This window comes from Kogia breviceps, chromosome 2 (assembly GCF_026419965.1).
Source record: "Kogia breviceps isolate mKogBre1 chromosome 2, mKogBre1 haplotype 1, whole genome shotgun sequence".
Lineage (NCBI taxonomy): Eukaryota > Metazoa > Chordata > Mammalia > Artiodactyla > Physeteridae > Kogia > Kogia breviceps.
In genome coordinates this window covers 170660203-170670551 of record NC_081311.1, presented here as the reverse complement: position 1 = coordinate 170670551, position 10349 = coordinate 170660203, and the positions used below count along the sequence as shown (strand labels likewise).

Sequence of the window (10349 nt, the reverse complement as noted above, 5' to 3'; positions counted from 1 at the left end):
AAGCTAAGTCAATGACAATGATATGTCTTATGCTGGAGATGAATTTGGTAGTAAACAAGAATAAACCTGATTGAAGGGGAGAATAGCATGCACACCTCTATCAGTTGTAATTGTCTTCAGCTTCATGTAGCAACAACAACAACAACAATGAAACTACTTCTGCTTAATTAAATAGAGGTTTATTTTTCATAAATCATCACAAATCCAGAGATAGGCAAGCTTAGGAAGGTATGGAGGCTCCACAGTGCTATCAGGGACTTAACAGTTAAGCAGTTGTTTATCTGTCTACTGAGCCATCCTTAGTGAGAGACTATAATCTTCATGCTCATGAGATGGCTGCTGCCCCACTGGACATCACAACTGCATTCCAGGCAGGAAGAAGAAGAATGAATAAAGGGAAAATGCATAAGCTAGTAGAGCTCATCTCTCTCTCTGTCTCTCTCTTCCTCTCTCTGTCTCTCTTTCTTTTTGTTGGGGAAAATCACCAAATTTGATGCCATATGCTGTGCTTTGACTCGTTTTTCCCTTGGTATTAACCAGTGAAGTATCAAAACTTCTGGGAACTGTGCAAAATACAGAATACTTCAAAAATATGCCTGTCATCCTTGCACAAGGGCCAGGCTAATATCTGTATTGTTTCAATTTTAGTATACATATTGCCAAAGCAAGCACAAGCTTGTATCTTTTCAGCAACAAACAATAACTTTTCTGGAAGCCCTAACCGAAAGACTGTGCTTACTTACATATCATTGGTCAGTCTGTGTCATATGGCCAGCCCATAGAGGCAAGGAAGTCTATGGAAGTTAAATATTTTAACTGAGGCTACTGTTGCCCTTAGTAAAATGGGAGTTCCATTAGTAAAGAATAGAGAATAGTTATTGGGAAGGCAATGAGCAATGGTCATCTTCTGTGGTAGATATTTCCTTGTGACTTCATCAAGAGTACACACTGATGTAGAGAAAGAAGGCCTTTGTATCAGGGAAAAATATTAAGTGCCTATTCTGGCATATGCTTAAACACCATCTTGGACTTTACTCATTTTCTTGCTATTTCTGGAATCTTCAGTTTCCATTTTCAGACTCCTCCTCTGTTTAATCCTTCTAAGTTGAAGTATTGATTAGCTGCCTTATTGGTATTTAACCATTGCTTTGTTTGCTTGGTGCCTCTACTACCCAAGTAAGATGGTGGCAGTGTTCACAGTCTGAGCGATTTGATTTTTCAGAAGCTGCATAGTGGGTGGTCAAGAGCTCAGGATTCATACAGAATTGGGTTAAACACGAACTTCACTTCTTACAACCCGAGTGACTCTAAGCAAGTTACTTAACTTCTCTGAGCCTTGGTTTCCTCATCTGATAACAAAGAGAATAAAAATACCTTCCTCAGAAGGTTTCTATGAGGAGGAAGTGAGTTGATGCATGTAAAACACCTAGAGGAATATCCAAAGCATAGCAAGCATTTGACCAATGTTAACTATTATTATTATTATTATTGCTATTAATCAAGTTGACCTGGATTCAAATCAAGAATCTGCCATTTTCTTGGGCAAGTTACTAAAAGTCTATGATTCTGTTTCATTATGTAGAAAATGGTTACTGAGTAATGCTAAAGATGGTAAGTATATAAAGTATATGACAAAGTGACTGGTAAATAGCAGGAATAGTAAGCACTATTAGTCACCTGTCACTACCCATTCCCCTACTCCCTTGCAGCTAGGGGATGACAAATTCAATTTAACACAAATTTAATTCCCTGGAGAGAGCTTTCCATACTGAGTAAAAAGGCAAAAGCTTATTTTGTGAAAGCCTTTTGCCCCCCCTCCCCGTGCTTCCCCATTGTATGCCTGGAGGTGCTGCAGCCATCTTGAAAGCATGAGGACAAGGGCCACAAATGAATGATAACAGAGCAGAAAGATAGACTTTGGGTCCCTGATTGCATCACTGCAGGCCTGCACCTGCTTTAGATTGCTCAACTCTAGATGTATTATATGAAAAGAAAAAACCTTCTTGGTTTAAGCCAATATTCCTCAAGTTTTATTTTATGTGCAACCAAACACAATCCATGGTGACATTGGTTTTAGCCTAATGGAAATTGTATTAACAATCATCACCATCATCTTCATCATCATCACATCTATCTACGATAGGGCCCCAGGATGTCCGTATCTGTGTTCATTACCAAAGGGTTTGATCATGGCCTCATGGAAGAAACTTAGTCTGCAGGAAGTATTGGTCAAGACTCCTCAGGTCTTCAGTTCCCAAAAGGGAAGTGGAGAAATCTTAACTGCCTCTGGGACTTGGGGACAAGGACCATGCAATAGTCAGAACAAACCACAGAGTCCTGAGGGGACTGCTAACCCAGGAGAGCCCTGTGCATTCACTGAATCCCTCTGGATCTTGAGTAGGGACATCTATGAGGTTTTTACTATAGGCACCTGGGTGATATTAAGAATATCTAGCAGGTGGCTAAAAAGAGATAAATGCTGAGTGAAGGGCAACATTGCAAAGATTACTTTGTGGATAATGTAACCATATAATTAGAGATGGATGAGGAGTGACTGTGTCCCATACAACCTCTTCACTAGTTTATATTAAAAGGAATCTCTGACCAAATTTGGCCACACATAAAGGTACATATTAAACACTTATTATGAAGCAGGCACAAAACAGCTCATATAACCTTTTTGATAAGTTTGATGAAATTCCAGTTCTTGGCCTTTTACGTAGTCTAACTACACCATGCATGCAATATTCACTTGGGGCAGAAATGACCATATTCTAGAGGCAGAGTTCCATTAACCTTATGGTAGATATCAGGCCACTGGCGGCCTGAGGGCTGAGTCAATGGCCAGACACAGGATAATCAGGAGCAATATCCTTAAGGGTACAGGTCACAGGGTTTTCTAGATTCTTAGTCTGTTTATAAAATTGGGGAGGGAGTCTCTAGAATATGTTATACAATCCATATATTTTTAAAATCACTATTTGCACCAGTTAAAAGCCATTTTTAACATCCCTAATGCATATTGATAAGTCATTAATTTTACCAGTGAAAACCCATTTTAAACATGCCTTCTGCTAATTAAGAATACTCCGGAGGGAGACCTTCAAGATAGCGGAGGAGTAAGACATGGAGATCACCTTCTTCCCCACAAATACATCTACATGTGGAACACTCCTACAGAACACCTACTGAACACTGGCAGAAGACCTCAGACTTCCCAAAAGGGTGTGCAAGGAGAGGGGATTCAGAGCACTGCCTAAATGAGCTCCAGAGATGGGCACAAGCTGGGGCTATCAGTGCGGACAACAGAAACATGAAACGCTTAGCATGAAACGCTAAGGCTGCTGCTGCAGCCACCAAGAAGCCTGTGTGCAAACACAGGTCACTATCCACACCTCCCGTCCCAGGTGTCTGTGCAGCCCACCACTGCCAGGGTCCCGTGATCCAGGGACAACTTCCCCAGGAGAACACATGGCATACCTCAGGCTGTTGCAACATCATGCTGGCCTCTGCCACCGCAGGCTTGCACCGCAACCCGTACCCCTCCCCCCCCGCGACCTGAGTGAACCAGAGCCCCCGAATCAGCTGCTCCTTTAACCCCATCCTGTCTGGGCAGGAACAGATGCCCTCAGGCGACTTACACGGAGAGGCAGGGCCAAAGCCAAAGCTGAACCCCAGGAGCTGTGCGAACAAAGAAGAGAAAGGGAAATTTCTCCCAGCAGCCTCAGGAGCAGCGGATTAAATCTCCACAATCAACTTGATGTACGCTGCATCTCTGGAATACCTGAATACCCAACGAATCATCCCAAAATTGAGGCAGTGGATTTTGGGAACAACTGTAGACTTGAGGTTTGCTGTATGTGACTGACTGGTTTCTGGTTTTAGATTTATCTTAGTTTAGTATTTAGAGTTTATTTTTTTTGTTAAAAAATTTTTTTTTAAGTGTTACTATTTTAAATTAATTTATTTATTTATTTTTGGCTGTGTTGGGTCTTTGTTTCTGTGCGAGGGCTTTCTCTAGTTGCGGCAGGCAGGGTTACCATTGTTAGATTTGTTTATTGATTTTGTTGCTCTCTTCCTTTTTTTATATCTAGATTTATATTTTTTTCCTTTTTCTCTTCTTGTGAGTGTGCATGTGTATGCTTCTTTGTGTGATTTTGTCTGTATAGCTTTGCTTTTACCGTTTGTCCTAGGGTTCTGTCTGTCTGGTTGTTGTTGTTGTTTTTTTTAAGTATAGTTTTTAGTGCTTATTATCACTGGTGGATTTGTTTTTTGGTTTGGCTGCTCTCTTCTTTCTTTCTTTTTTTTTTTTTTTTTTTTTTTTGGTATGCGGGCCTCTCACTGTCGTGGCCTCTCCCGTTGCAGAGGGCAGGCTCCGGATGCGCAGGCTCTGTGGCCATGGCTCACGGGCCCAGCCGCTCTGCGGCACGTGGGATCCTCCCGGACCGGGGCACGAACCTGTGTTCCCTGCATCCGCAGGCAGATTCTCAACCACTGCACCACCAGGGAGGCCCTCTTCTTTCTTTCTTTTCTCTTTTTTTAAATTACTTTAAAATTCTTTATTTTTAATAATTTTTTATTTTAATAACTTTATTTCCTTTTATTTTATCTTTTCTTTCTTTCTTTTTTTTCCTCCCTTTTCTTCTGAGCTGTGTGGCTGACAGGGTCTTGGTGCTCTGGCTGGGTGTCAGGCCTATGCCTCTGAGGTGGGAGAGCCGAGTTCAGGACATTGGTCCACCAGAGACATCCTGGCTCCACATAATATCAAACAGAAAAAGCTCTTCCAGAGAGCTCCATCTCAATGCTAAGTCCCAGCTCCACTCAACAACCAGCAAGCTACAGTGGTGGAAACCCTATACCAAATAACTAGCAAGACAGGAACACAACCCCACCCATTAGCAGAGAGGCTGCCTAAAATCATAGACACCCCAAAACACACCACAGGATGCAGTCCTGCCCACCGGAAAGAAAACATCCAGCCTCACCTGCCAGAACACAGGCACCAGTCCCCTCCACCAGGAAGCCTACACAACCCACTGAACCAACCTTAGCCACTGGGGCAGACACCAAAAACAACGGGAACTACAAACCTGCAGCCTGCAAAAAGTAGACCTCAAACACAGTAAGTTAAGCAAAATGAGAAGACAGAGAAACACATAGCAGATGAAGGAGCAAGGTAAAAACCGACCAGACCAAACAAATGAAGAAGAAATAGGCAGTCTACCTGAAAAATAATTCAGAGTAATGATAGTAAAGATGATCCAAAATCTTAGAAATAGAATGGAGAAAATACAAGAAACATTTAACAAGGACCTAAAGAACTAATGAGCAAACAAACCATGAGGAAAACACAATAAATGAAACTAAAAATTCTCTAGAAGGAATCAATAGCAGAATAACTGAGGCAGAAGAACAGAGAAGTGACCTGGAAGAAAAAATAATGGATATAACTACTGCAGAGCAGAATAAAGAAAAAAGAATGAAAAGAATTGAGGACCATCTCAGAGATCTCTGGGACAATATTAAACGCACAAACATTCAAATTATAGGGGTCCCAGAAGAAGAAGAGAAAAAGAAAGGGACTGAGAAAATATTTGAAGAGATGATAGTAGAAAAATTCCCTAATATGGGAAAGGAAATAGTTAATCAAGTCCAGGAAGCACAGAGAGTGCCATACAGGATAAATCCAAGGAGAAACACACCAAGACACGTATTAATTAAACTATCAGAAATTAAATACAAAGAAAAAATATTAAAAGCAGGAAGGGAAAAACAACAAGTAATATACAAGGGAATCCCCATAAGGTTAACTGCGGATCTTTCAGCAGAAACTCTGCAAGCCAGAAGGGAGTGGCAGGACATATTTAAAGGGATGAACGAGAAAAACCTACAACCAAGATTACTCTCCCCAGAAAGGATCTCATTCAGATATGATGGAGAAATTAAAACCTTTACAGACAAGCAAAAGCTAAGAGAATTCAGCACCACCGAACCAGCTTTACAACAAAGGCTAAAGGAACTTCTCTAGGCAGGAAACACAAGAGAAGGAAAAGACCTACAATAACAAACCCAAAACAATAAAGAAATGGTAATAGGAACATGCATATCGATAATTACCTTAAATGTAAATGGATTAAATGCTCCCACCAAAAGACATAGAATGGTTGAAGGGATACAAAAACAAGACCCATATATATGCTGTCTACAAGAGACCCACTTCAGACCTAGGGACACATACAGGCTGAAAGTGAGGAGATGGAAAAAGATATTCCATGCAAATGGAAATCAAAAGAAAGCTGGAGTAGCAATTCTCATATCAGACAAAATAGACTTTAAAATAAAGACTATTACAAGAGACAAAGAAGGACACTACATAATGATCAAGGGATCAACCCAAAAAGAAGATATAACAATTGTAAATATTTATGCACCCAACATAAGAACAACTCAATACATAAGGCTAACAGCCATAAAAGGGAGAATTGACAGTAACACAATCATAGTAGGGGATTTTAACACTCCCCTTTCACCAATGGACAGATCATCCAAAATGAAAATAAATAAGGAAACATAAGCTTTAAATGATACATTAAACAAGATGGACTTAATTGATATTTATAGCACATTCCATCCAAAAACAACAGAATACACTTTCTTCTCAAATGCTCATGGAACATTCTCCAGGATAGATCATATCTTGGGTCGCATATCAAGTCTTGGTAAATTTAGGAAAATTGAAATTGTATCAAGTATCTTTTCTGACCACAACAGTATGAGCCTAGATATCAATTACAGGAAAAAATCTGTAAAAAATACAAACACACGAAAGCTAAACAATACACTACTTAATAACCAATAGATCACTGAAGAAATCAAAGAGGAAATCAAACTATACCTAAAAACAAATGACAATGAAAACACGACCACCCAAAACTTATGGGATGCAGCAAAAGCAGTTCTAAGAGGGAAGTTTATAGCAATACAATCCTACTTCAAGAAACAAGAAACATCTCAAAAAAAACAACTTAACTTTATACCTAAAGCAATTAGAGAAGGAAGTACAAAAAAACCCAAAGTTAGCAGAAGGAAAGAAATCATAAAGATCAGATCAGAAATAAATGAAAAAGAAATAAAGGAAATGATAGCAAAGATCAATAAAACTAAAAGGTGGTTCTTTGAGAAGATAAAGAAAATTGATAAACCATTAGCCAGACTCATCAAGAAAAAAAGGGAGAAGACTCAAATCAATAGAATTAGAAATGAAAAAGGAGAAGTAAAACCTAACACTGCAGAAATACAAAGGATCATGAGAGATTACAACAAGCAAGTATATGCCAATAAAATGGACAACCTGGAAGAAATGCACAAATTCCTAGAAAAGCACAACTTTTGAGACTGAACCAGGAAGAAATAGAAAATATAAACAGACCAATCACAAGCACTGAAATTGAGACTGTGATTAAAAATCTTCCAACAAACAAAAGCCCAGGACCAGAGGATTCACAGGCAAATTCTATCAGACATTTAGAGAAGAAATAATACCTATCCTTCTCAAACTCTTCCAAAATATAGCATAGGAAGGAACACTCCCAAACTCATTCTATGAGGCCACCATCATCCTGATACCAAAACCAGACAAAGATGTCACAAAGAAAGAAAACTGCAGGCTAATATCACTGATGAACATAGATGTAAAAATCCTCAACAAAATATTAGCAAACAGAATCCAACAGCACATTAAAAGGATTATACACCATGATCAAGTGAGGTTTATCACAGGAATGCAAGGATTCTTCCATATATGCAAATCAATCAATGTGATATACCATACTAAAAAATTAAAGGAGAAAAACCATATGATCATCTCAATAGATACAGAAAGAACTTTCGACAAAATTCAACACCAATTTATGATAAGAACCCTCCAGAAAGTAGCCATAGAGGGAACTTTCCTCAACATAATAAAGGCCATATATGACAAACCCACAGCCAACACCATTCTCAATGGTAAAAAACTGAAGCCATTTCCACCAAAATCAGGAACAAGACAGCTTGTCCACTCTCACCACTATTATTCAACATAGTTTTGGAAATTTTAGCCACAGCAATCAGAGAAGAGAAAGAAATAAGGAAATCCAAATCTGAAAAGAAGAAGTAAAACTGTCACTGTAGATGACTTGATACTATACATAGAAAATCCTAAAGATGCTACCAGAAAAATACTAGAGCTAATCAATGAATTTGGTAAAGTAGCAGGATACAAAATTAATGCACAGAAGCCTCTTGCATTCCTTTACACTAATGATGAAAAATCTGAAAGAGAAATTAAGGAAGCACTGCCATTTACCATTGCAACAAAAAGAATAAAATACCTAGGAATTAACCCACCTAAGGAGAAAAAAGACCTGTATGCAGAGAACTATAAGACACTGATGAAATAAATTAAAGATGATACAGACAGATGGAGAGACATACCATGTTCTTGGATTGGAAGAATCAGCATTGTGAAAATGACTCTACTACCCAAAGCAATCTACAGATTCAATGCAATCCTTATCAAACTACCGATGGCATTTTTCACAGAATTAGAACAAAAAATTTCACAATTTGTATGGAAACACAAAAGACCCCGAATAGCCAAAGCAATCTTGAGAATGAAAAACGGAGCTGGAGGAATCAGACTCCCTAACTTCACACTATACTACAAAGCTACAGTAATCAGGACAGTATGGTACTGGCACAAAAACAGAAATAGAGATCAATGGAACAGGATAGAAAGCTCAGAGATAAACCCACGCACATATGGTCACCTTATTTTTGATAAAGGAAGCAAGAATATACAATGAAGAAAAGACAGCCCTTCAATAAGTGGTGCTGGGAAAACTGGACAGCTACATGTAAAAGAATGAAATTAGAACACTCCCTAACACCATACACAAAAATAAACTCAAAATGGATTAAAGACCTAAATATAAGATCAGACACCATGAAACTCTTAGAGGAAAACATGGACAGAACACTCTATGACATAAATCACAGCAAGATCCTTTTTGACCCACCTCCTAGAGAAATGGAAATAAAAACAAAAATAAACAAATGACACCTAATGAAACTTAAAATCTTTTGCACAGCAAAGGAAACCATAAACAAGATGAAAAGACAACCCTCTGAATGGGAGAAAATATTTGCAAATGAAGCAACTGACAATGGATTAATCTCCAAAATATACAAGCAGCTCATGCAGCTCAATATCAAAAAAACAAACAACCCAATCCAAAAATGGGCAGAAGACCTAAATCAGCATTTCTCCAAAGAAGATATACAGATGGCCAACAAATACATGAAAGGATGCTCAACATCACTAATCATTAGAGAAATGCAAATCAAAACTACAATGAGGTATTACCTCACACTGGTCAGAATGGACATCATCAAACAATCTACAAACAATAAATGCTGGAGAGGGTATGGAGAAAAGGGAACCCTCCTGCACTGTTGGTGGGAATATAAATTGATACAACCACTATGGAGAACTGTATGGAGGTTCCTTAAAAAACTAAAAATAGAGCTACCATATGACCCAGCAATCCCACTACTGGGCATATACCTGAGAAAACCATAATCCAAAAAGAGTCATGTACCACAATATTCACCACAGCTCTATTTACAATAGCCAGGACATAGAAACAACCTAAGTGTCCATTGACTGATGAATGGATAAAGAAGATGTGGCACGTATATACCATGGAATATTACTCAGCCATAATAAGAAACAAAGTTGAGTTATTTGTAGTGAGGTGGATGGACCTAGAGACTGTCATACAGAATGTAGTAAGTCAGAAAGAAAAAAATAAATACTGTATGCTAACACATACATATGGAATCTAAAAAAAAAAGAAGAGGTTCTGAAGAACCTAGGGGCAGGACAGGAATAGAGATGCAGACGTAGAGAATGGACTTGAGGACATGGGGAGGGGGAAGGGTAAGCTGGGACGAAGTGAGAGAGTGGCATGGACTTATATATACTACCAAATGTAAAATAGATAGCCCATGGGAAGCAGCCGCATAGCATAGGGAGATCAGCTCAGTGCTCTGTGACCACCTAGAGGGGTGGGATAGGGAGGGTGGGAGGGAGACACAAGAGGGAGGAGATATGGGGATATATGTATATGTATAGCTGATTCACTTTGTTATAAAGCAGAAAGTAACACACCATTGTAAAGCAATTATACTCTAATAAAGATGTTAAAATTAAATAAATAAATATACATATAGACAGTTGCAAACAGAAAACAAAAAGAATACTCTGGTGGTGGTGTTGGAAGGCTAAGATGGCTAAATCCTTGCTA

The 10349-nt window shown here is 38.8% G+C and overlaps 1 non-coding gene across 1 annotated transcript; it reads right to left on the bottom strand.

Annotated features, from left to right (window-relative positions):
- Window positions 1–568: 568 nt before the first annotated feature.
- LOC131751673 (U6 spliceosomal RNA) lies at window positions 569–672 on the bottom strand. Its single transcript, XR_009334245.1, has one exon. It is a non-coding gene; the product is annotated as a U6 spliceosomal RNA (small nuclear RNA).
- Between the last annotated feature and the right edge of the window lie 9677 nt (window positions 673–10349).